The sequence below is a fragment of the Ambystoma mexicanum genome, chromosome 1q (assembly GCF_040938575.1).
Source record: "Ambystoma mexicanum isolate Mex_15411 chromosome 1q, UKY_AmexF1_1, whole genome shotgun sequence".
Taxonomy (NCBI): Eukaryota; Metazoa; Chordata; class Amphibia; order Caudata; family Ambystomatidae; genus Ambystoma; species Ambystoma mexicanum.
Genome location: NC_090922.1, coordinates 1,297,922,857 through 1,297,948,874, shown reverse-complemented (window position 1 = coordinate 1,297,948,874; position 26,018 = coordinate 1,297,922,857). Strand labels below are relative to the sequence as shown.

General features: G+C 46.0%; 1 protein-coding gene across 1 annotated transcript in view; it reads right to left on the bottom strand.

The window, feature by feature from the left end:
- The window catches only part of FAM151A (family with sequence similarity 151 member A), a 415,979-nt gene that overhangs the window by 377,358 nt on the left and 12,603 nt on the right, over positions 1 to 26,018 (bottom strand). The gene's annotated exons all lie outside the window — the stretch shown is intronic.

Here is a 26,018-nt window from a genome sequence, read left to right as displayed (position 1 = left end):
ATTTGTGAGTTTCCATTATTTAAAAAACGAAAAGCATTCATCTTTCCTACACGCCATCCTTTCGTAAATGTATGCATGTACTACGATTCTTGTCTCACTGGAGACAGGAACACAACTCAAGCCTGCCCAATGCAGGAGGTAACGACGTACTCAAGGAAATAACATAACTTGTGCATGTTTTGGTCCTGAAGAAGACATGAGACAGGACATTCTCCATGAAACATGTTGAAACAAGCTTTGTTAGGGAGAGTGAAGTTATCCACAAGACAAGAGCCGGCAGATCCTAGTAGTAGCACTTTATACTAATCACCATCTAGGATTTAACACTGAACCATGATTAAGTTTAGAATACTTTCTGTAATAAATTAAAGTTGAATTTGATTTTTACACATTGGTGTTATGTGTTCATATTATTCTAAGCACTGTGCACATTTTTAAAAATCAATATGATCTATTTTTGCATTATATATCAAATGTTTGTTATATATGTTCTACCCCAGTACTATTTATATAGCATTTATTGCCTTTTTTCAATAAATATTTTCTGAGCTTTATCCCATATGACACCAATGTTGTTTCTTAACCAATTATTCCCTGGCTGTCTACGAGTTAAGAGTAAGTTTTTTGTGAAGGCATCATTATGCAAATGTTATATGGATGGAAGCATCACTATGTGAATGCTACATATGCTATATTTAAGTGAATGCTTTTTTTAATTTAGCATATATCTGATAGATATGGTAGGCACATAGTGCTGCATCCTCAAATACGGTATCCCCTTTACTTTGCCAAAAACACTTAGGGCCTCATTACACGGATGGCGGTAAGGATTTACCTAATTTACTTAATAGTAAAATACCGGTACCGGTAAATCCTTACCGCCTTACTAAGAGGTCCCTTTGCGGGCTGGGGGATTTAACGCCTGCTTTTTGCAGGCGTTAAAAACCAACCCGCAAAGGGACCCAGGGAGCTAATTACAGTACCGCAATTTGCGGTACCGTAATTAGCGCCTTCCCCATTCCCATTGAGCCCTATGGGGCAAATATGGGAATGGGGAAGGGCAATGGTGGAAGGGGGAATTACCGCCCTGCCAACCTTGGAATGGGGCGGTAATTCCCCTTTCCGCCAAGGCAGTGCCGGTATTTTACCGGCATGAACCATGGCGCTAATAGCACCATGGTTCTCCGCCATCCGAGTAATGAGGCCCTTAGTCAACACTTACCTCTTCAGCATTCAATTCATCTGACATTTAATTCTTCATGCATTTACTACTTCAACCTTTTTACTTCGTCTCCATTTTCACATTGTCAATGTGGCAATGGATATGGTAAGGTTAGCTGTAAGGTTGTGGTTGGGGTCAAGGAGGGATTAGGGGTAATAACATAGGTTAGAAAAGGAGGGGCACAGGGGGTCTCCCCCTGCAATGAAGAAGTGAATGTCAATAATAGTGAAAGACTGAAGAAGTAAATATATGGCAAAGGGAATGCTGAAGAAATAAAGAGATTCATCCGCAAATACAACCTGGACATATTGCTGCTTACATAAATACAGCATGCAGAGAGTGCTGCATCCATAAATACAGCATGCACACACAACTACACTACACTGCTACAGCTGATCTAACTCAGGCTTTGCAAAGGAGGTCCCTATGTCAGGGGTCTTCACCTTTTGTCTCTGAAGATGTTTTGGACTACAACTCCCATCAGGCCTTACCAGCACAGTCAATGGTGAGGAATCATGGGAGTACTAGTACAAAACATCTCGAGAGCCACAGATTGCAGACCCCTACCTTGGGGCATCCGAATACAGTAAGAAATAGCTCACAAAGACCCTAATGAAATAGTTCTTGCCATACACTGTAAACACTGTGTTTACCTTGCAATTCACAAGGCTGCCCCATCTGCACAGTGAAAACGTTACAGATTATGCATGAAAATATGTGTGAATCAGGGAAGCTCAATTTGCATTGAGACCTAAGAAGAGCAAGGTTCTTGTTCATCGGCAAGTGGCATGTGGTCACAACTATTGTTACATGCACTTCAAAAAGTAGAGTGAAGTCGTGGAGGACGTGTTAGGAAATAGTGATTAAAAAAGTAAAGGTTGTTCCTGCACATATTCCTAGGTTCCAAATATATGCCAAGTTAGAACAGAGCTAACCAAGTTACAAAGAGGGAAACATGAAGCCATTCATTTGCTTTTATTTGTATTAATTTTTCGTGTCCTTGACTCCTGTCCAAGGCCGGGAGGATAGCTCAGGGGCAACGAGTTTTTCTTGGCAGCACAACAACGTATAGCAGCACAGGTTCGAATCCTGGTCTCCCGCTTAGAAACTGGTCTCAGAGGGGTTTGAAGGGGGGGGTGGGGGGGCTGTTGCGCAGCTACAGCAATTGCCACCTAGTGAAGAAGCTCAGTTTGAGGGATTAATCATGTCGCTGAAATATCCTGCTCTCTAATAACATGAAGATTCACATTCACAGAGGAGCATTATTAAGTCACAGAGCCACCCCTGACGGATTCCCAAGCCGGTTGGTGCAGGAGTGCTGCGGATATATCATACGGCAGATGGCCCACCTCGGACTTCCAGGACACGGGGCAGTGAATTGGGGGCTTGCTGACGCCTCCGCCAAGCACCGAGACCTACCCAACTGCTCACGGTGCCCGCCCTGTACAGGGCGGCCGACAGGACACAATCAGCGAGGCGGCGCGAACACCCCTTCGGTGCCCACATGTGGCCGCCAGATGCGGTGGGTTGCCTCTGGCTTCTTTGCCATCTCCTGTGAGCTGCGTGGCTCGTGATGCGGACGGCGGAACCCCTGATCCGTTCCGCGGAGGCGACCACGAGGACACTGTGCACAACCGGTGCGGCGGCCTCCCTGCTGAATGCTGACTAAAACCAACGTGGCTGCCCGAGTGATCTGGGGGGCAGGTGGGGGGTGCGGCGTGCGCACCCTGACCACTCTAATCTGTGGTTATCAACGGATGTGCTGCCAGCCCCAACCATAAAGCATTGCAGCACTGGGCTGCCAACTTGGGTATTACATGCCTGTGTGCCGCACCGCCATCCAAAGACATAGTCGCTGCTCAGGACTGGCAAACAACCTCCCCTCCTCCTCGACCGAGGAAACATGAGACCGGTGGCGAAGAACCGCGACCCAGATCAGTGCCCACCAAGAGAAGACCCGTACAGCCGGGCTGCCGAAAACAGTAAGAAAGACAGGTCGAGGGGGGAAGGAGGAACAATACCTTACATACCACCCGTATCACTAGCATGTAGTGTATGAACTGGCGGGCAGCCTCAAGGGGATAGTGGGACTCATTGAAACTGGGGGAAGAAGATCCTGCTCAGAGAAAGACTCACTGTCCGCACTCAGAACTGCGCCATCACAGTGCAGTGCCAGCTAATATTGCATGACTCTGGGAAGACCGTGGTCGCAGCATCCACCGGTCTGACGACCGGACCACAACCTAACCGCCATTGATTAACCATCCCAGCTGCAGGCACCAGTACACCCTTGTATGTTCTACGCATTGCCTGGCCTCCCCGAACATCCAGCTAAAGTGACACAAGGACCTCAGCTGCAGACGCTGAGATGGGCCAGGAGTGATCTCTACTGACAACAAGAACCGCCGAATCGGTGTGGGTGACCGGGATAACAAGGTAAGGCCCGAACGTTGGGGCCCCCTAGGTGACCGGTGTGCCAGGCTCCCTGAAAACACACACGGGCGCCACGATCCAGCGCCGCCCGGTTACCTGATGCCCCATGGTGGAGGACGCCACATCCTAATCCAAGCCGAGGACATATAGAAGGGACATATAGTGGGGACATTACCCAGAACAGCAGTACAACCATCAGATTGCATTCCTAGGGGGTAGCTGACGCAGCCTTCCATTGCCTTTATGAGGCCTGCATAGCTGGTGCCACAGCAGCCACACAGCTGCGCAACACTGCGCCCCCCACAATGAGAAATAGGGGTCCAGGCCCTACGACAACCAATGAAGAGAGCCTGCATCCTTACCCCTAGACGGGTACGATCACATCGCAGACGTGCCCTACACCATTCCAAGAAACAACCGACCGTCATACCGCAACGCCAAGAGCGGAAACAACCAGGGCTATCCTTCAGCTAGCTGGATCGACCCATGGCCTAAATACTTACCGTAACACATCCAACTGTGAATTAACTACTGTCCAACGAAGAGAAGTCACAAGAACTCATTGAGGAATCAGGTACAAATCCGATCTGTGGCCAACTCTTGAGGGATGAGTATGACCAAAGGCGCTAACAAAAAGAAGGGCCCAATGGACTCCTACACAGGACCGAGGCCTTCACCCTCGGAAAACCTCCCCCCCCTTTAGCAGCATGTCACCACCCGGAGATTGAGAAAACTCGAGAGATGACCACCCATTACAAACTATGCAGAACGGGTTCCTGGTCATTAATATGAAACTAGATGACATTGTGGGCCCGATAGGCTCATTAAAAGCTAAACTTGAAAAGGAAAGTGGCCGTATCACAGAGGCTGAGGGGCGCATCAGCACAAACGAAGATACCATTGCACGCCACAACAATGCGTTGAATTCTATACAAACTGAACTTAAACAAATGGTGAATAAATGCAATGACTTGGAGTTGAGATCCCGGAGGAACAACGTCCGGATTGTCAAGATCCCAGAGGCAGCGAGGAAGGGTCCAATGGAACCTCTAATCGAAAATCTGCTACAAACACTCTTCTACCCCTCGAGATTCTCCCCACAGTTCCTAGTTGAAAGAGCACACCGCTCACTGGGCCCCCCTCCATGCCCAGGCACTCCTCCAAGGACAATAATCGCAAGATTGCTCAACTACCGCGACAGAGACTTGGTGCTTCGACTCGCAAGAGAAAAGGGCACTCTGCAGTTCGAATCCAACAGAATCCACATGTACCCTGACTTTTCGGCAGGCATACAAACTCAGAGGAGATCCTACGACAATGTAAAGCGTCTCCTCCGAATGCGGAAGGTTCCATACTCATTGATGTTTCTGGCCAGACTTAGCATCGAGCATCACAGGAAAGCCCATTTCTTCGATGATCCAGCCCAGACACTGTCCTATGTGGAAGCTAGAATACCCATCCCTACAAGGCAGCCATACCAGGAGGCCGCCGCTCCTCGCAACAACGGAGAAGGACATTTCAATTAAAAAGACTGATCGAAGCATGCATATACCTGGGCAGGCAATGCACCCCGCCATCCCACGTGAACAGAGAGAAACATACTAATTGTACACCCTCGAACGTCAAGCCGACTGGGAGGCCAGCTGACGACATGTCCCCCCAAGGATTAACCAAAAGTTTGTATGGGCTACAACATCGAGTTGGGGCAGATGGAGCGGGAGGATGGAGTTTGGGTATAGACCCGGGCAGCACAAGTACACGACGGGTCGGGTGTTCTTCTACCCAAAGTTTCAGTGTTATAAAAGTTACAAAAGTTGTGGCAAAAGGCATGCAATCCAGCATGAAACACTGAATGCGCGAGCAACTGGTATGCAGAGCGGCATGAACACCAGAACAAACGATGCAATATGGCCCTCCAGCTTCGGTTGATCTCATGGAACGTGAGAGGCCTGAATAGCCCCATTAAGACCAGGAAGATCTGGGCATACCTGGACTGCCATACACCCAACATCGTGATGCTACAGGAGACCCACGCCGGGGAGTCGATTCACAAGCACACAGCACACAAATGGGGTAAAAACAGATTTTACACCGACTATTCCTCCCAATCCAGAGGCGTGATAATGCTCATACATACAAATATAGACTTCTGATTGGGCATCTCGAATATAGACCTTGAGGGCAGATATGTCATTGTTACTGGTGCCATCAACAACAGCCCAATACTGCTTATAAAAACATACGGGCCTAACACTGACGACCCGAACCTCTACGCAAATATACCTACCTTGGATCATGGATCAAACCCCGAATATTCCTATCATCTGGGATAGCGACTTTAATGCAATTTTGAATCCGGCGATGGATAGATCGAGCACCAAAGGAGCGAAACTAAGACAGCCAATACGCTGATCCAGATTATGTCCCAATGTGGCATAATAGATATTTGGAGGGCGGAACACCCAAACACCAAAGTATTCACATATTATTCTACAGTACATGACGCCCACTCCATAATAGACTTCTGGTTGGTGTTGAAGAGCTAGACGGAGGCCATATGTAACGCAGCAATCCTACGACGAACCGGGTCCGACCCTCGCCTATAGTGCTCGAACTACAACAAGACAGTCCCCCCCCACTGAGACCTCCATGAAGAATGCCTCCATCTGCATTACTAGAGGACAGTGGAAACGCTGAGGATAGACAATGAGTCATTTTTTACTGAAAATGAAAACTCAGTACCCAGATACTCCACAGGCTGGGAAACATTCAAAGTCTGGCTCCAAGGTATATTAAAAGCCACTAGAACTGAGCTAAAAGGCGTGCAAGGGGATCTATGGAAACTAGAAAATGAATATAGTAATACACACGATAGGGCACTATTGGGATTCATTAAGGGTAATAGACAGAAATTTGGTGATCTGGCCGATCCCGAAACCTGTTTTATGGCCAAGAAAACACAAGCAAGGAGATACGGCGAGGCTGACTGCCCCGGACGGTTCCAACCCGGGATAATTAGAGGGGAGCGGGACACACAGCATATTGGGGGAAATCACCATGGCTAATGGACACACCACTATAAAACATGAAGAAATAAACACAATGTTTAGAGAGTACTATCAATCATTATACAAAGATCACGGAAAAAGAGGTTTGCCAATACCTGGCACGAACCCAGCTCCCTACGCTACACTATGACACCAGTACAAAACTAGGAACCTCATCACGGTCGAAGAAATTCAGGAAGCCGTTGCCTCCCTATCTTCAAGCAAGGCCATGGGCCCTGATGGCATAGGAATTGAATTGTACAAGAAGTACAAGAAGCGTACAAGAAGTATGGGAAGAAGCATGCACAACCGGGTCATTACCACCCTCCCTTACCGAAGCCGTAATAACAGTACTCACTAAATAAGGTAAGCCTGCGAGTGATATGGCCTCATACCATCCCTTATCATTGATAAATTTGGATATGAAAATCTATGCCAAAACAATGGTCACCAGGCTGCTGCCATTTATGACGGATCTAGTACATCCCGACCAGCCAGGATTTATACCTGGGAGATCAACAACATTAAATCTGAGACGAATACTTGGGACAATGTCATAAATAAACCCCAAACTCCCAGCAGAAGCAATTATTTTAGATGCAGAAAAAGCATTTGATTCCGTGTCTTGGAACTTCCTGTTTGGGGTCCTGAGGTGCATGGGCATGGGGGGGGGCTTTTAGCAAATTTGTGAAATTGCTCTATACCTGTCCTGGAGCCAGAGTTCCTACAAATCGGAACTACTCAGCAATATTTAGACTCGCCAGAGGAACCAGACAGGGATGTCCCTTCTCCCCAATCCTATTTGCATTGACAATCGAACCCCTTACTAGCAGAATTCGGAAACTCCACGGTCATAGAGGCATACATATTAGAGGGCCCCACAAATTATTTCACTATATGCCGATGATACCTTAATATACATGAAGCACCTTGAGGCCAACATACCACCTATATTAGAGGAAATTGACAACTTCACTCGACATTCAGGATACAAAATGAACACTGCGAAATCTGAACTGTTCCCCCTGAATGAAAAAACCGCTGAGCCCAAACAACTATACGGAATTAAATGGACAAGCACGACAGTAAAGTACCTAGGAGTTCAGGCAGCGAGATCTCACAAACTCCTGTATGAACATAAAATGTGGGATCTTCCTCCCACTGCATGTGTGCTCATGGTCCACTCTGTTGTGTCTCCTCGGTGCTGTCCTCGGTTACCTCGGCAGTGTTGACACCTTCCTCACTCTCTGTCAATCGCTCCTTTCCACATCCTTCTTTCCCATTAGCCTTGTCCTCTCTGGCATCATTAGCTGTCTTTCAGCCTGAGCACCCTTTCCTTCAACCCAGACGACGCTGGCATTTGCTGTTGCTGATCCCCTTCTCTCTTCGTCCTTGGCGGGCAACCTCTGAAAACGGTTCTTTAGATCCTCTTTCTGTCCATTCAAGCTTTTCGGCCAGTGCCCCATCTCTTTGACCACCTGCTGAGCAGCCTTACTCTTGTGTTTCTCTTTTCTGATTTCCTCGTCCTTTGTGCTGGTGGCCGTGCCATTCAATTGCCGCTATTATGGGCCATTTTTATGATGCCAGGAGATAGGTTTGTCCCCCTTGCCCCCAGTATACGTACTGTGCAGTCAGCGAGTTGTAGTTCTACTGAGGATTTGTGATATAGTATAGTCCTGTGTTCTGGTCATCGTGACGATCCTGGGATTCATCGTAGTCGTAGATTGAGGTGTCCAAGACTGCCTTTTTCTCACCTGGAATCATATTGGTCGGAGAGGAGGCAGCCTGTGTGGTTGGACTTTTGCTGGTTGCCTCTGTGGTGGCCGGGGTCTCTGCAGTGCTGGTACAGGCCTGAGGCGTGCTGCTTGGCTGATTGTATCTTTGAGGCCTTTGACGGCCCCCTATTGCCATAGTGGCTGTTGATGACTCCGGCCCAGTAGATATGCTAGCACCCCCTTTAGACCAATGATGTTGTTGATACACCTGCCCATGCTGCACGTGGCCTTCTTGGTAACTGGAGTCTGCTCTTGCCTCTTGCTTCTGCTTGGGGGACTGCTGATCAGCGGCAGCGGCTGTGCTGGCCACGGTGGAGGCTTTGGCCCTGTTTCTCACCACAGGACCAGGTGTTTGCGTGTACTTTCCCCATAGTCATATGTAGGAGCTCCACCTCTACAGTCCAGCCTTCTCCCGAAGGTTTATGGGGGACACTTGTTGTCCGGCTCCTCTTCCCCCTTGGGTTTGGGCATGCTGTGTTGTCTAGTGATGTGCTTCTCTTGAATCTTCAGTTTATTCTCATGTGCTTTCATTCTTGTCTTGATCCTTGTCACTTCAACGTCACTTGGAACTGACGGTACTTCACCGGGCGGTATGGGATCTGGGGTTAGTTATAGGGCCCCATTTGTCTACTCACTCGACTGGGCTTGTTTGATAGCTGGGTGTCCAGTGGATCGGGTGCACCATGCGGAGTCCTGCCCCCACTCTCTTTTCCTCCATGGTCTTCTTTCCTGGTGTTCCCTGACCATCCACACTGTGTGACGCCATTTGTCTGTGCTTTCTCTCGTGTCTCTGTTTATTTTCACACTCCTCCTTCCGGTGTGCCGCAGCCGGCTGTCTGTTTTGGAGCCATACCGGAGTGTTTTCTTCTGTTGTTGTGTTCCTGCCTTGACCTTGGCAGTCCCGTGCGGTCAGTGCTCTTGCTTGTACTACTTTGTTGGTGTAGATGGGCTTATTGAGGGTATCTTGTCTTGTTTTTTGTTTTTTTGCATTTATATAGTGCTACAAACCCTCAGACATCTGAGCGCTGCTTATTATTACCCACGGTGTGTGGTGCTCATTTATCGACCTCAGAAGGATGAAAGGCTGAGTTTGGCCCTGCTGGAATTCGAACCTGCATCGGCAGGCTCTGCACGGATGTGAAAGCGAGCATTCTACTTGCTGTGCCATTTGACCGACGTCTCGATGGTTTCGTCGTGGAGCCTCTTTGGGTGACTGCTACATGCCCAGTAGACTTTTCTGGGCAGGCCTGGTTGTGTCCTGCTATGTAGTGTTCCTAGCCTGTGCTCTTGCTTCTTAGGAGTAGCTCCCTTCAGTTGTTGGACTCTCTTTTGTTTAATACTCCACCCTGGTGGCATAGTGTGGATGCCACGTGCTTTCTGCATGCTACTCCTCTCCCTGAAGCCTCGTGGTCAGCTTCCCTTGGTGGGCGCGTAATGCGTGCGTTCCTCCCCCTCCTACCATTGGTGAGCGCAGCTTACCGTCAGCTATGTGGGTGGTCCTCACCCTCCGGACTTACTGGCTAACTCTGGGCATTGCTTGTCTGGGTCAGCTGCTACACTGCGTTGGGTCTTTCTCAGCCTGGCGTGATTTTCTGGCAGCCTTGGTCCACTTCTCCTGACCGGATCAGTCTCCTCTTTCACCGGATCTCCCGCGAGGGTTACTCGTCTTCCCCGGCGACTCCCCTTCTTTTCTACTGCATCCTGTGGGTCCTCCTCACCCTTAGTTACACTCTCTTCCAGTGTTCCTGGTTCTGCATCCGGGCATACGGAGGTGCTCTCTCACAGCCTCGGACGTCACTTTGTCGCCTGTGGCAGGAGCTCCTGCCTCCTCCTATATTTGGTACCTCTTGTGTGGGAGCGAGGGGCCAGCATCCTTTACTTCTCAATACAAAACTTGGACCAAGTGCCTCCAGTGGTGGGTTCGCCCCTTGCCCTTATGCGATGTCAACTTTGGTTAACATTCGCTTAGATGGGACCACCGAGCAGGACACAGGGCATCCATTTTTGTACCCCCTTTCGACTCCATCTTGGTGACTAGGCCTCACTGCAGTAGTACAGAACGCTTCTCTTTCCTTTCTCGCAACGGCCAGACGCGCAGGGCAAATGGCCCCCACCATCTTTCCCACTCTGACTGGAAAACGCTGCGGCTCAATTCTCACGCTGAAGCCGGAGGTAATTGCAACAAATAATGAATGTAACACATCACTCTTCCTCTGAGATCACTGTCCTGCATGTGAACCATCATGAACTAAGCACATAGCTCGTTCATCTCCACAAACGTGTCCTTGCCCCCGCACCCTCGCCAGTGGAAATATACTGCCATTGTGACCCTGTGCCCATGCAAGGTATTCCTTTTATGTGCCAGACCGCTGACCACGCCATGATGCCCACCCAACAGATCCCCAACTAACATTAGACCTCTGCTGCAGTATATTGTTGTCTACTACTAACAAATGTCAACATACCAGAGATTCTTATGAACACAGACCCTCACTACAACCAGTGTTATTATGGTGTTCAAGACCCTTAACCTAAGGCCTTTATAATCCGATGTTATTGATAGTATAGACGCATGTGTGAAGTTTATAGAGACATGATGATTTGTTCAAAGACTTCGAATGATTATTATTTAGTGCATGCATTTTGAGAATATATTGTGTTAGCTTAGCTAGTGGCCACCTTGCTTCACAGCGACCTGACCTTCACCCATTCGGAGCACAGATGCCCGACGTCCACCCTCCCGCCAAATAAGCAGCCAACCCGGAGGAAGAGATGCCGCCCACACCATCGGCACTATACGGACTGTCCAATCGGGGACCAACGTAGTACCCTATGTTGTCAATGACACATTTGTCCTATAAAATGTATTGTAACCTTAATTCTGGTCAGAGCGCTCTCAGAGGCAACAGAGATCTTTGAATGCCATTTACCTATATAAATCTTACCTTGAACTCTCGCAGCCTGTTCTCTTTGCCTCATTCCCCGTCTGGGGTGTGTCTCTTTTAGTCTTGTTGCATGAGAGAGACGGGGAGGGCACAAACATTTGGTGACCCCCTGCGACGTGATTTGGAAAGGTGCCTCAAGGCCCGTACTGTGCGGCGAGATCCGGGACGCCCCCCAGCAAAACCATTGCCTCTGCGGCCGACCAGCCTGTGCGCACTACGAGAAAGGGTCAAGGGTTCCCAGTTGACGAATACCCAACTGAAAAAGCTGCTCGCAGAGGCGGGCCACGGCTTCGATGGGGTGCGGACCAGACTGGGGTCAGACCGTGAACGGTGACCCTTGGATTACCCGACTAAACACATGAGTGCCGGTTGCGAAAGTTCCCAAGGAAAGGTAAGGGCGAAACAAGGGGAACAGGTGGTAGTGGGTTAAAACCAAGAATAGGGGCTGTGTGAGTGACGCTGAGGCTTTTCTGATCTATCCTTTATATGGCCATTAGATTTTGTGAGAAATAAGGAAGAAGAGAAGAGGTATCCTAGCCCGAACGGGGTAGAAGGCAGTGCCGCATAGCATTGTCTCTTCCAGTGCAGATAAATAAGTGAAGATAAAGAGAAAATAGTAGGGGTCTCGTATATTAAGTAGACTTGGAGTAGTTATTTAGAATATTCTTTTTCTGTGTAAGCAAGATTCCTTGGGAAAGAGTAAGAGGGTGTAAGAGGTGGGGAGTGAATGAGAAGAGTAGGACGGACGGGGTCGGTAAAAAAGTGTTCAGTAACGGGAACAATAGAGGGATAAAAGTGTGCAGGTAGTACATGTTATGTGTTATATGTCTTTTTGTCCATTATTGTCACGTATGTCAAAATGTTGTATGTGATCTGTCACTAAGGGGTTATATATGCGAAAGTGAACTGTTGGAATTGGAAATGCAATGATTGCAAAGGTGACGTTGAGTATTGATGCACAATAACTGTCAATAATTGGGAAACACGTAATATATTGTTGACCTATAATAAGGGGAAAGGTGGTTGAAGGGTGTGACATTGAGAGAAAACAACAAATATTGCACACTAGATTAGAGGGAGGTTCAGGTGCAAGTGCGTACACAAGTGAAGGGAGAAAGATCATTATGGGGGGAGTAACACCATTAGCTCACATTTGCCAACATCTCCCACTGTATAGTGAAAGGATACAGAAATACCACGATCAATGGGTGACGGAGATAAAAGGGGACAGTGTGACACCGATCTGGCCAGAGGGGGGGTCGTTTGACAAAAGGGTGTTAGATTTAGTATCCACACACTTATTGGCAAGATATAAGGGAAAACAGTTGCAAAACAGAAGGGAAGTATTGGACCTGTGGCGAATGTTCGAGGAAGTTACCCCTACAGCAGAGGTAAATACAGAAAAAACAATCGAAAAACAGAAAACACAGGAAGAGGTAAGCGGAACACCAAAGGGTGAATGCACAACAACCACAGTTGAGAATGATACAACCAAAATATACCCCTTAATGACAAGACCAGCAGTAGGATACAGTGAACCTCTGTATGTACCAGCGTGCCCCACTCCCACTCCCCCAAGTGGAGCGGTAGCCACGGCGCCACCACCATATGACAAAGGAGGCCTTTATGGCCCGACAAGTGCACCCCCTGTAAATTTAGCGTGATTAACCAGAGATTTAGACCGCCAGTTAGCGCATGCACAAATGGAAATAACACGGCTAAGAGCACTGTGTGACAGGGGCCAAATGCTGCCAGGGGGAGGGGAGGTAACACCATTGTCCGTAGTGGACCTCACACCCCCGCTAAGTGTAACAGGGGAATCAGCACCAGCGACGCCAGGGCCAGCGCAGTCCACATTGTCTCAGGGAACACCCACATCACAAGGGCGAGAAAAAAAATGGCGATCAGGAGAATCCCTGTTCCATCTGAATGGTAAACCAGTAAGAATCATACGCCCAGCCACCGCAGAAAGCCAGCGAGGGGAAGGACAAGAGGAGAATGGCGAGCAAGAAGAGGAAATAGAAGAGGTGTGGAGTGATCTAGACGAATACGAAGAAGGAGTAGCAGCTGTGGGATCCCCACGCCACATCATTTCGATGACTTAGATGAACGATCACCCCCACGATGGCAGGGTAGATTAAGGCAGCAGTAGGGAATATGCTGTTGAGTAAGGCAAAGAAAGGGACGGTAAGTAAGACAGGAAAAAAGCATAAGTTGCAGATGCCGTTGATACACAAGGGGGCAGGTAGCCACACTATATTCCGTGGGCCCAGATGGACAAGAACAACCTGTCGGAACTCCTCCCCCCACTTGCCGAAGGGGCAGGGAAATGGATACATGCATTCGAGAAGAACACGGCAGGAGTACCGTTAGCGATAGGTGATGTAAAAAGTTTGCTAGTGTCCGCCGTTGGTGATCAGGCAGACGCTGTGTGGGAAAAGGCAGGGTTCCCAGGAGTAACAATGAGTTGTGACCGCCACGATGGATCACCCTTCAACAATGTTCGAGCACAAGTATGGGACGCATTGCAGCGCACATTTCCAGATATTCCAGATTTACATTTAGTGATGCAATGTACAATGGAAGAGAACGAGGATCCTACGCAATTCATACTGCGGGTGCAAGACTTATGGAGAAGTGAAACTGGTACGGCTTGGAAGCAATCCACCGCCTTGTTCTATTTTATAATCAAGAAAGGGCTCCCAAAGGAGGTACAGAAGGCCTTGGACAAAATAGCTGAGATAGAAGCCAAGGGTTGGCCTGAAATTCAGAGCATACTTGTGCACCACTGTAGGAGGATCAAAGAGAGAGAAAAGGAGATAGCACAAAAAAGGCTGGTGGATGAAGCAAAGCTGGTACAGAATAAATTTGTGAAGGTCGCCGCCATAAACGCCAATGTAACAACAGATAGGGAGAATGAGGGGGATGAGAGTGGAACGGAGAGGAGCAACACAGAGGACCACACAGGCAAGAAAGGCCGACGAGAGGGCAAGGTGGGTACCATGGCCAGAGAGAGGGGTTCGGAAGTATGGGGAGTGGAAGATTCAGTGGCCAAGGGATGAGAGGAGGACAGCAAGGGTCATGTTGGAACTGTGGGAGGTGGGAACACTATTCAAGAGAATGCGGGATGTGGCCCTCAGGGTATTTCCAAGGGCAACCACCCGTGGAAAATGAACAGGTATGGGGATGCCCACACCCAGGTAGCCCCATACCTGTTCATAGCTCCCAATGGGAGGGGGAAGACCATATGACCAGTGTTATAATGAACCCTAAATGCAGCAAAGACAACCACCCTCACAACCACATCACAGTGCATCACAACCCATGGCAAGACAAAACACAGTAGGAAATGTCAGCAGCAACATTTTCGCCACATCTGCACATGGCGCGCCTGCACCGCTCCGCGGCACAACAGTAGTTGGAGATAATGTTTTCTCAGTGCCAGGACAAGAAAGGTACGTAGATTAGGACAGCCCACAGGGAGCACTTGCGTGTCCAGTCCGATCCACCACCCTACGTGCAGAAGAGGAACCACTAGTGGGGGCAGAGATAGGAAATAAGCAGTTTATCTTTATGGTAGACTCAGGAGCGGAAAAATCATGTCTTATGGAAGGGCGGTTTCGCTCTCAGGCAGAAATTTGGAAACGCAGGGGTTCTCTGGGGCTATTTTAAAAGTTCCTTACACCAAAGATCTTGATATAACTGTGGGGAAAAACAGTGCGCGCACCCTTACTGTACCACGAAGACACGCCAATCAACTTGCTGGGCAGAGATTTGCTGAGTAAGTTGAACATGACCATTTCATTCACCGAGCGGGGAATAGTGTGTTCCACCCCAGGAGTATGCCCAGTGCGAGCAATGTTAATGATTAGTACGATGACGAACGAGGTTGTAGTATGAGGGATACCCATTGACATAGACATGTTTATCTATGGCATCAAAGTGTTAGCCCGAGTAGTACCTGAGATAATGAGCAAAGAATGGAGGACACCATCAGAATTTATATTCCGCCCAATTGCAAATACGGATGTCGTGCCAGGCACTATAATGTCCATAGACATCGAGGCAGTTCAGGTATTGTGCAAACGTATTGTGGTCATAGGCTTGGATACGCATCAATGCGAGTGGAGAACTGTGTTATGCATAGACCCAAACATAATGCTAAGAGATCTAACTGACGAAGAACTATTCACTGACAACGAAGGTGATGGAGAGATAATAATGGAAATAAGTATACCTTGTGACATCATGATCCAGTACAGAGAGGTACACAACCCACTTATGGCCAGTGTTAATGCCCCACTAACAATATTTGAGGAAGACATGGAAAAAGTAGCACCAGAAATTTGGACTACAGGCCACCATGATGTAGGGTTATTACATGAAGTAACGTCTATAAAGATAAAACTCAAACCAGGTGCCATACCGCCAAGAGTGAAACAATACCCAATATCCAGAGAGGCAGAGGAAGGGATTAGGGAGACAATAAATGCACTCCTGAACCAAGGTATAATAGTGCCATCAAATTCCCCGTGTAACACAGCCATCTTTTCGATTAAAAAAGCAAAAGGAGGGGCGGGGAGGATGATCCAAGATCTCCGCCCACTCAATGACGTCATTCAAAAGGAGTTCCCACTAGTACCTAACCCAGCATCAATACTGTGCAGCATACCCAAAGAATCTACATGTTTTACTGTAGTTGACTTGAAGAATGCCTTCTTCTCCATACCACTCGACCCAGGATTGCAGTACCTCACAGCGTTCACACTGGGAAATAACAGATATGAACATTGCAGACTCCCACAGGGATATTGCGAAAGCCCAAGTATTTTTAACAGAGTATTACGTGAAGATGTTGGAAATATAGACGTAGAGAGCACCATTATACAATACGTAGACGATTTACTCGTCTGTAGCAAAACGGAGGAAAGGTGTAGAGAAGACTCTATAACACTGTTAAACGTGTTAGCCACCAAAGGATACAAGGTTGATAAAGGGAAACTAAATACTGCCTTGCCGAAGTCATATACCTCGGACAGTTAATATCGAAAGATGGCAAACGAATACTCCCTGACAGAGCAGCTGCCATACGCAACATAATAATACAAAAGACAGTGAAGGACATGCAAAAATGTCTTGGCATATGCAACTATTGCCGAGCATGGATCCTTGATTATGCAGCATACACACGCCCCTTATTGCAAGCATTAAAAGAAGCGCAGAAAATTAGAGCCCCAATAAAATGGACACATGATATGATGGCTCAGTACTTCAGACTGAAAGACCTTACCGCAGAGGCCCCAGTCCTCGCGAACCCAGATTATGATAGGGAATTTTTCTTGTTCTCACACTGCAATGGAACACTGATGACTGCAGTGTTAACACAGAAAACATCATTAGGCCACAAGCCATTGGCCTACTACAGCGGAACACTGGATGCAGTGATGCAAGGTCACTTCGCGTGCGAACATGCCCTCGCAGCTGCCGCCTTCACCATTGAAAAAGGTGCCACAATTGTAATGGCATGTTCAGTAACGTTGTATGCAGAGCATTCATTATTTGCGATTTTTGAGCGGTCAAAATCAACTCTGACAACACAGAGAGCAACCGCATATGCGATAATTTTGAGCCCCAACGTGCATGTGGTCAGGTGCAAAACAGTAAAGCCAGCAACATGTATTACAGAACCATGTACTATGGAGGATATGCAAGAACACGACTGTGCAACCTATGAGGGGGAGGGTGATGATATTCCCAAGGTGAGTGAAAACGCCCTGCAGGAAGGGGAAATATACTTCATAGATGGTTCAGCATCAATAAACCCAAAAACAGGAGAGAAGCATGTAGGGATGGCCGTAGTACGAATGGAGGAAGATAGCTATGAAACAATCGTCCAAAAGCGTCTCCCTTCCCATTACTCCGCACAAGCGGCTGAACTAACGGCATTAATTGAAGCATTGCGTACAGCCAAGGGATGCACAGTGACTATATATTGAGATTCGGCATATGCAACTACCACTGTCCCTTCAGGACTATCACGCTGGCGTAGAAGAGGGTTCAGAAGAGCAGATGGCTCACCAGTACAGCACGCCCACTATTGAATGAATTAATAGAGGCGTTGGCAAAGCCATCGGTAGTGGCAGTGGTGAAATGCCAAGCCCATACCACCAACACAGATGCAATCTCATCGGGAAATGCGGCAGCCGACGCAGCAGCGAAGGAGGCCTCGTATTTCGATATAACACCAGCGACTGAGTGCATTGTTAAAGCCATCACTGCAGAACCGCTAGAAGAAGCCTATAGCAACACGCCCATAACACAGCTAATAGAGCTACAGAGGAGAGCACCAATGGAGGAACAAGAATTATGGAGCAAGCGGGGATGTAAACAATCGGCTACAGACCTCATTTGGAGGCAGGAGACAACGGGGAAGTAGTGATACCGATAGAATTACTAGAGCTAGCATTCCAACAGCTGCACTTTCCAGCCCATGTAGCGAAACAACAGATCGCCGCAGACATCCAGGAACATGGTTCGTCCCCAACCTACAGGAACATTTGTCAAAATGTATCATAGATTGTACAGCATGTCAAACATACAATTCAGGGATGACATTGGGGACATTGCGAGGTACTTTGCCACGGCCGGCAGGGCCCTTCAGGGAGCTCCCCCTAGTTTATGCAGACATGGGAGAGAGATGTAACGGGGCGAGATATCTAATTGTGGTAGTATGCCCCTTCTCGAGGTGGGTGGAGGTGGGTCCATTCCCCCACCCAGATGCGAAGTGTGCGGCAAAGTTTCTGGTGAGAGAAGTGTTTTCCCGGTAGGGAATATGTGATGTGATACAATCAGACAATGGCACGCACTTTGTGGACGACCTCTTTAAAGAAGTAACGTCACTCCTAGGGGTGAAGCACAAACTGTGTTCCATTTATCATCCAATGGCTAATGGAGTGGTGGAAAAGATCAACGGCATGCTCAACAGTAAACTATCGAAATTGTGTAAAACACTGAAGAAAATCTGGGTGTATTGCTTACCCCTAGCACTGTTCCAACTCAGAACGCAACCATGCAGGGACCACCATTTGAGCCCCCATGAAATTGTGACTGGGAGGCAAATACACACACCACTCTCCCCGATTAGGAGAGCATCAGATGCACACAGGGCTGCCACAGTGCTGGGGGAAGAATTTAAAGAATACTTGACTCAGCTGACGCGCACAGTACGCAGCATAGTGCGACAAATAGCACTGCCTTTTACTGAAAATGTGGCAACTGATACTACCATGCCGGCTACAGACAGCCCCACTGGGCCGCTAATGCCAGGAGCACAGATATATGTGAGCAGTTTCATCAGAAGATGGAAGTCACCAAGGTTCCATGGCCCATATGAGGTAATTTACGGTACGCCCACTGCAGTGAAGGTTAAGGGACTGAAATATTGGGTGCACCTCTCAGATGTGAGGAGGGCACGCAATAGTGCACTCCCTCAGAGCGAACAGGAATGTGCAAGTGGCACTACAAGGGAGGTTGGGAAGCAATGACAACTTGATCAAATGAAAAAGGAACTTATAAGGAGCAGAGACAATGATGTGCCCTCTGATTTGCCTTGCCCTACTTCTCTATCTTTCTTTCTCTCACTCTCTTTTCCTCGCTATATCTTCCTCCCGCTATAGAAATGCACAGTAAAAAGAGGATATAAGTGAAGTGGATAACAGAAAAATGTATAATAAAAAATACAGTAACCGTAAATGAAATCAATGAGTAAATGTGATGTGTAAATATATATATATATATATATGTATATATATATATATATATATATTCAGTGAAAAAACTTTGTTAAAGGGACGTTATGGTTAAGTTGCGCTACTAAAAACCTATGAAATTCAGTGAAAAAAACTTTGTTAAAGGGACGTTATGGTTCAAAGTAAAACCGAAAAACCCCTGAAATTCGGCAGTTATGGTAAGATAAGCAACCATAACTCGCGCCACCATGCACTGCTAACACTAACACCCAGGACATCAAAGATGACATCACAAATGTCATTGATGACATCACTGATGACATCACATGGCTGGCACTCCCTTTTTTTCCTTTACTGACATATCTAAGCCACATAGTTTTCTTCAGTAACAGTCAGGAAGTAAAAATTGAAAAGGTACTATATTTGTAGACTTAGGATCAAGTCAAATCATATGAAACATATACATAGCGGAAGACACAGGCTTGAAAGAGAGCAATCCTTTCTGTGCATGAAGATAATCATTAGGGTTATCAGCACTTTCTCATAGTTTTATTTTTATTACTCTACCTTCCCTGTATATGCTCATATTTGAATACATTATACTCACTCTCCTTTCCTTTGGGTGCAGTCACATCATGTGATACACATACATATGGTAAGTAGCAGCTTGGAAACAGAGCAATAGTTTCTCTGCATAAAGACAATCAGTTAGGTTATGAACTCTTTCTGCTACTACTTCTGCTTTTTGTTTACTTCACTGTCCCTGTATATACTCATATTTGTATGTGTTGTTGTCTCTTTGTGTTTTGTCTGTAATCATTATGTATTAAGTGTGTTTTATTATCTTCTTATTACATGTTTCACAGTACGCAAAACTCTAATAAGAAAGCAGTTATCATTTCACTATTCCACATGGCAAGATTATGAATATGGCACCTTCATCATGTATGCTGAACACGCTGCCTATGTTTCTGCATGAGTAGCTTAGTATACTGGATAGAACTTCATAATAGAATGCTTGCATTGCTTAATGCACTAATTAGCTCATGATATTTATCCCAATGATCCTTGACAGTTTTTGGTCAGCATTATAAGAATCCCTTGTACAGAGTTTTTATGAAAAGTAAATGCACATGTGATGTCATCAGTGATGTCATCAATGACATTTGTGATGTCATCTTTGATGTCCTGGGTGTTAGTGTTAGCAGTGCACAGTGGCGCGAGTTATGGTTGCTTATCTTACCATAACTGCCGAATTTCAGGGGTTTTTCGGTTTTACTTTGAACCATAACGTCCCTTTAACAAAGTTTTTTTCACTGAATTTCATACGTTTTTAGTAGCGCAACTTAACCATAACGTCCTTTTAACAAAGTTTTTTCACTGAATTTCATAGGTTTTTCGTAGCGCAACTTAACCATAACGTCCCTTTAACAATGTTTTTTCACTGAATTTCATAGGTTTTTAGTACCACAACTTAACCATAATATCCCTGACTTCATATACATGTAACATAGAACATACTGAACCCCCATGTAGTGATTTTGATGTCCGCGGACTACCGCCATGTCCGCGGACATATCGAGAATCTGAGCATGGTGAATGTAAATTTAAATAGTGTGCCCCATTTCCCCTTTGAAGATGGCTCTGAAAAGAGCCGTTTTTTTTTGTTTTTTTTACAGATGCTTGACAGACACCTGTTATTTTGTATTTTTTTTCTTGTTTTTTTTTCTTACTTTACTCCTAAAATCTTCACATAACCTTCTCCAAAGCAACCCTTACATTCCAAAATAGAAAGGCATTTCCCGTAAAAGAAAAAGAGATGCCATCTTCTTTAAAATTAATAGTATTACTGGCATCAATATTCTCATTATTACAGAAGAACATACCAGCTCTAAGCATGAAGGCACACATGCCTCGGTTGATGACACACCTAGCAATGTTTTGCTGAGGACAAAAAACTGAACTATTGTCCCATATTGCCCTAGGTAGTAATCCAGAAAAAATTACTTTCGCATTTGGAAGGATCTTCATTACGGCTTGAACCAAGCATTCCAAATCAGCCAACAAAGTAGGGGCACTGACGTTGCCCAAATGGAAAGCACCATAGTGCAAAACTACCACATGCGGACTGTTCATCGTGGCCATATCCTTACAAACTTGTACAATTCCCTGTACATTGCAATCAGGCACAGTGCTCCACACCACCTCCACTTCTTTCACATCAAAGTTCTTTTCAACATGCCTGCATCGAGCGTACTGTTGTAAACCATGCACAAACATATCTCCAAGCACCAACACCCTGACTTTCTCTACTTCTGCCATCTTCACCACACACAGTTTCTTTCAACACAAATCCACAACCTCGACATCTGATTGGCTAATCCGTACAGTCTTCTTTCCATGTTGGATTTGCAGGAAAACCCCGGATGTAGCACGCCCTGTCCACGGACAGCCGCGGACCGCGTAACTCTTCGACACCCCTTCTACCATTTCCACTTTAGTCTCTATGCCATTCCCTCATTGCTTACAGCTAAGCAGTCACACAATATGAAGAACGTCCTCAGAGCACCCCCATTTTGTTTATTTTATTTATTTACATTTCAGGACAATTATCATTTCATTATTCAACATATTAACATTACAAATGTTATACTTTCATCTTGTACGCTGCACACAATGCTATGTTTCTCCATTAGTAGCTCAGTATACTAGATAGAACCCCATAATACAATGCTATTTATATCAATGCATCGTTCAAAGCACTAATTACGGTATGATATTTATTGCAATGATCCTTGACACTTTTTTCGCAACATTATAATAAAAATCCCCAGTACACAAATTTCATGAAAAGTAAATGCACATGTGATGTCATCAGTGATGTCATCAATGACATTTGCGATGTCATCTTTGATGTCCTGGGTGTTAGTCTTAGCAGTGCACGGTGGTGGCGCAAGTTATGGTTGCCTAGCTTACCATAACTGGTGAATTTCAGGGGTTTTTCGGCTTTACTTGGAACCATAACGTCCCTTAAACAAACTATTTTTATTAGCACGCAAACAATATACAAAGATGTAGTCTAAACAGCAAGTTCTCACAGATGGCTTTACACAGAATGTTGCAAAGTAAGCATTTATGCTCGTTCACAGTGAAGGTCAGCTGCTTCCATTTTTTTCTCGTGGCCCGGAGAGGCCCACGACTCCCAGTATAAGGTTCTATTTTTTTTTTACCTTGACAGACAGAGATTGTGCTGAAAGACTTCTTTTGAAGAAGTGTAGCAAAAACATAAGGCACGATACAGATGAAATTTCTGAAACGAAACCACTTTTGTATATTATATCACTTTGAGAAAGATCGTTGGCACACGCGGAGTCGTATTTTGGGACTGCACTACAGTTGGACAATGGAAAATGCAATTATAATGTAAGTAACCCTTTAGATTATTTTATACCGGAATATAATAACAATAGCGTGGCATTAAAGCCCGGTCAAGTTGTACTTGTTCGTTCAATGTGGCATATTGTTTTCTACCGCGCACTATCACCGCCGAATTGATCCCCTGTCGTTTAGAGGGCTCTGAAAAAGGCAAACGCACAGGGTGGGTTAATAGAAATAATTTAACCGGTCTGTAGCCGGTCAAGCGCTCTACTCGCTATGCCACTTCACTGTAGCCGGTCAAGTGGCACAGCGAGTAGAGCGCTTGCTTTGACATCCGTGCACAGCTTGGTAACGCAGGGTCGAATCCCGGCACAGCCAAACTCAGCCTTTCATCCTTCCGTGGTCAATAAATGAGCACCACACACCGTGGGTAATAATAAGCAGCGCTGAGATACCTGACGGTTCTTAGCGCTATATAAATGCGAAAATATTATTATTTTATTATTAACATACTCCGTTGCACTATCTTCGCTAGCAAATAGTTTCATGCCCTAATAAATAAAATGAATATTTTTAATAAAGATTGGCTGGTGAGACTAATTTATGTTTTTTAAAACAGGTATGTTGCTCCATTTTGCCAATGTCACGATTTTCAGACTCCAGCGGATGGATTTTTCAACTGCCAGGTGCAGCTCCATGTAAGCAACTTCATGATCCTCACCATTTTATGGGACAATCGCCAAGGACCAATATGCCCTTACGCAGTACTAGCGGCTAGAAGCAACATACCAACCATTATGGTGGTCTAATGCCTCGTTGTTGGAGCAACCTTCTGATTATCAGTGTGACCATTTACTGCTTTTATCATAAACCAACAGCCTATCTACTGCAAAGGAACAGCGCGTGGCTCAAAATAAACTTTTGCTGATCGACAGCAGAGACAATTGCAAATCGCTGAATGTTCACTAAACATTTAATGTGAAATCAATGTACTTTACCAAATGTACAATCCTGCTGTTTACTTTTAAACCACAGTTTCATATTCCGAATTGTGGCGCACTGTGTTCTAAGCTGATCTAACACCCTCTGTACCGCAAAGGAACATCGCGTGGCTCAACATGAACTTTTGCGGATCGACAACAAAGACAGATGCAAATCGCTGAATATTCTCTAAACATTTGATGGCAAATAAATGTACTTTACAAAATTTACAATCTTGCTGTTTGCTTTTAAATCACAGTTTCATATTACGAATTGTGGCGCGCTGTGTTGTGACATAATGTGTGTTGGCTTCCGGGTTCTGTGTAAAGTCGCGTAGGTCTGGAGACGACTGGGCGCGTTTGATGACGCACCTTGTAACGTCACAGAGAGAGGTGGGGAATATGAATGCTTTCATAATGTCAGGCTTAGGGGCGGGAGATATGATTTAGTGTCGCAAAAGCAAGTCAGCCAGGTCAATAGCGCCAGCCATAGGATTATCACATAATGTCGGCGCACACCAGCCTGATTTATCGTTTCTTTAGTGGACAAAAAGTCGGGTGAGACCCATAGGAAATTGTACTATCAGCGGACAAAAGGAGGGTTCGTAGAACACTTTCAACCTGACAACGAATAATACAAACAACGTTCTCAGAACACCCCCATTTTGTGTAATTGCAACCATTTTGGGACATCGCGAGTGTTCTTAGAACACATTCAACTTGACGGATTACAATACGGACAGCGTCCTGAGGACACCCCCAGTTTGTGTATTTATGAACATTTAAATACACCGCGAGTGTTTTTAGCTCAATTTTACCTTCCTTGCAAACAAAAAGGACACATACTCCGTCCTCTGAACACCCTACCATTTAGTTTATTTACAAAATGTCAGAACAGCCGTGTTCTCCGCGGACAAATCGAACACAACAAAAGCGTATAGCACATAAAAAAACAAAACACTGAACCTATCTCATACTCCGCCACCCTCCCCAAACATTCTTACACACCAACACACTCCACTAAATGCAATTTTTAATCCAAGTTTCACCGCGCTGTCCGCGGTCGACGGCGAATACAAGATGGCGGGCGCCACAGAAAATCTGACGCGCTCCACGCCCCATGCCGTCCAATCAGCGAACACGTTGCATGTCCGCGGACATGACGCAAGCCCATGGGCCAATCGGGGTGCTGTCCGCGGAGCGAACAGTGAAGTCCGTCCGCGAAGCGAACACAGATATCACTAATTTTTTTGCCTTACATTTTGGTCATTTTTTTAAAAAGTACTGGACGGATTTACACCAAATTTGCAAAAGCACGCTTTCGGGACCAAGCCGCCGCTCCTGCCGCAAATTTGGTGTAAATCCGTCCAGCGGTTCGGGCTGTAGCCGTGCGCAAAGTTTTTTCCCATTATGTCTATAGGAAAAAACAAACGTTTTGGGACCCACACTATAACTTTGCCCCCCCGGACCAAACCTCTCCGAACTTTGCAAAAGAATTCAGACTGGGCCATATACTTTTTTTGCAAAGTTTGGTGAGGATTCGTCCAGAAGGAGCGAAGTTATAAGCCACCCAAAAAGTGCTCTTCCTATGGAAACACCAACTTAACCATAACTACATGGACGCTATCGCGTCCATGTAATATATAATGAGCATATTCTGGTCACTTAACAAATTTGTATCGTCCCTCCAGGTGACAAAATGGCCCAACGAAGTGCACTCGCAGAGAACACGTTAATGTTAGATAGCAATAGGAATGCCAATAGGGCTAATAAGTATAGCAATGTTGAATGTGTTTTGAAATGTGCTGCTGTCTAGCTTTCTGTGATGTTGTTCTTCATGGCCTGGTATTACACTCTCTTATCCCTGGTTAATGATATGCACAAAGGGGGAAGCGGGGCTAAGCTGATACGAGAAGGGTCAAGTTTAATATGGACTGTAGTAAAAACAATATGGGGAGAAACGTACATCATTGATAATAACGATACGAATGCAACACAGACCTCAGAGCACCTCCCTGCTGATCCAACAATTGTCTCCTTGTCACATCCTGGCATAAATATGAGTAATGATTATGAACCAAATGAATATGATGGCGACTACTATTGGCCGAGTAACTTAGCCAACACAAGTATGCATGCGCAGACAACCATAGAACCTACCTCATATTACGCTGCTGCTACTAACGAGTATATACATATCTCATTTAACAGCAATGATACTGCCTGGGCTGGAATGTTCCCAATACATTATCAAAAAGTGAGAAGCTATAAGGAGGAAGGGAAAAGGAGAGGAGAAAGGGGGGCGGGAAGGAAAAGATACGACATTTATCATGACCTGGGATTAGATGAAATAAAAGACCCCTGCCACACTGATCAATCTAACAAATGGTATTTGGACATGAGTGCTAAGGCAAAGCAAGCAACAAACAAAAGCTGCTATGTCTGTTCACTCATACCGCATGCATCAGGGACACCCAAAATGTTGGTACC